The sequence below is a fragment of the Macrosteles quadrilineatus genome, unplaced genomic scaffold (assembly GCF_028750875.1).
Source record: "Macrosteles quadrilineatus isolate MER2022 unplaced genomic scaffold, UCM_ALF_1.0 Scaffold_3__2_contigs__length_128488019, whole genome shotgun sequence".
NCBI lineage: Eukaryota > Metazoa > Arthropoda > Insecta > Hemiptera > Cicadellidae > Macrosteles > Macrosteles quadrilineatus.
The window spans coordinates 72685439-72687778 of NW_026542596.1; the positions used below are offsets into that span (position 1 = coordinate 72685439).

Sequence of the window (2340 nt, forward strand, 5' to 3'; positions counted from 1 at the left end):
CTAATAATGAATATAGTTTAACAATGTCGAAATTTAATTAGTGTCTATCATAGTATACTATGAAGTTGTGTATTTATAAATTAGTAAAACAGCAATACTGTATTTTAAAAGCAGACCAAATTAACTAAATGCGTTTGTTACTGTATTCCAAAATGTTCTTGCTCTAAAATCTCAACAAAATCTCTTGTTGACACTTAGGTATAATATTTAACGAATACATATTTAAACATCATCAAAAGTTAAGATAGAATCACAACGGGGGATATGAGTCCTACAAATTGGTCCCACTCGAGACAAAATTATTGTGGAGATGCTGGGATTTGAACCCAGGACTTTCAGCATGCGAAGCAGACACTCTACCACTGAGTTACATCCCCACTTGCTGTGAAAGGCAGGATATGCGCAACTAGACAAATGACAATACATTAATCCGTATTTCGATATTAGAAGACCTAACAGATAACATAAGATAAGATAAGATACAGTATACACTTACGTAGTGAAATGCACACTAAATGAAATTGTATTTACAATGAATGGTATTTTACATAATAAATTATACAATCCTTACAACTAAAATAAATTACAAACAGTTTATCACAACACAACCAAATGGCATAAAAAAACCGTATACAATTATAAGGAAAATGTCTGTGTGCTGTGTGCGTGGACAAGAGTTTTGGGTAGGGAAATGTGTTATTAAGAAAGATTAGTGCACTAGTGTGATATTACATTACTATACCTGCACTCATTATAGCCATATCTGGTTAATCAATATTATTTTGTAATACCATTATGATATTTTCATTATATGGGTTGACTTCGACTCATTATTTAATTAGTCCAAAAAATCCTTTGCGACTTGCAAATAAAAAAAAATTAAAAGCAGGAAATAAAAGTGAATTGAAGGAAAAGCAAATTATGCTCCGGTAACTACTCTCCTTCATCCTATTTTCACCATGGAGTAAAAACTGCTCCCTAAACGCATTACATCAAAAAGTCACGATATATTAATTTAGTTTTGCTTTTGCATGTGATATAATTAATATAACAAAGCTGTTTAAAGTTAGTGGCATTCAATCTTTCCAAAAAACATATGTTTTGTATTACTTATTCATTCTTGTGTAGCCTATCAGCTGCCTTTGTTTATTGGTAGGTTCCTACAGTAAAATTAAATCGTGTAAACTGTTATATTAGTGGAACAATAAAGAAAAAGATAAATGTTACGCATAATAAATACTTTGATAAAAAAACAGAACATAGTTTCAACAACAGTTTGCGTTTTAATTTCCATGATTTCTATCTTTTTTCCAATTGTTAAGTTAAAGATTCGAAAATATCAAGGTGTTTGTATAGTTTTAAACCAAACTTTAACAAGTTTTTATCAACATCATTTTCAGTGGTTATTTTACTTTTTGGAAGGAACAGTCCAATTTAAATCCTATATTGTAAATTGTGGTCTATTCATACTGATTACGGAGGAATATTTTATATTGATAAACAGAAACACAGAACCATGCAGAAATACAGCGGATGGAATGGGCAAAAATGGAAAATCATGATGCATTCAATGATATTAATAAAATAGTTCTGTTTTGACTAAACATTCGTTTACTACAGTATTGTACAAACCAAAGTGTCTGCAGGTTTGTTGTCTGTCATAAGGCAAAGACAAGTTGTTAGCCGAGTTGCCTCGCAGCGTCGACAGTTTCTGCCAGTCTCTGCCACCCTGATACTCTCTCTCTACTTCAAAGCCTCAAAGACAGCTTTTTATAATCTTCCACTTCTCAAGCCTCATTTACGGGGCTTCATTTTCAGCTCTTGAAGGCATTCTAGCCGTTTGCGCCCCTCCTTTGGTATTTATTGTTATCATTTAGTGCGCCCTCGCTTTTTAAACTTTGCGCCGTAGCTCCGTGCGTAATTGAAAATAATATTGTTGTTTACGTAAATTTTACCAATTTATTTTTGGATTTCGATTATTCGGGGGTAATTTTCTACTATTAACCACCTTACCAAGGTAGCCTTTAAAATCAATCCAGATTCGAACGCACTCGTTCTAAAACACATTTTATGACCTTTGTTCAAATATTATGCATTTAATAATAAAAAAAATTATAATCATTTATTTCATTTTGGCACCTTAGATTAGGATAATCCCCCCTTTTCGTATCACTTTGTTGAACGAAACAACAGATGATTGGTTCAATAAATTGTCGTTCATTGTGTAGAATGTTATCTCTCAACGGAGTCACAGATAAATGATAACATATCTGTAGCGACCAATCAATACTTGTATCATAAACATTCGTGAACACCCGTGACCGTTCGGGTATTCACCGG

General features: G+C 32.6%; 1 non-coding gene across 1 annotated transcript; it reads right to left on the reverse strand.

Annotated features, from left to right (window-relative positions):
- Window positions 1-305: 305 nt before the first annotated feature.
- On the reverse strand, window positions 306-377 carry Trnaa-cgc (transfer RNA alanine (anticodon CGC)). Its single transcript has one exon. It is a non-coding gene; the product is annotated as a tRNA-Ala (tRNA).
- Window positions 378-2340: the final 1963 nt, after the last annotated feature.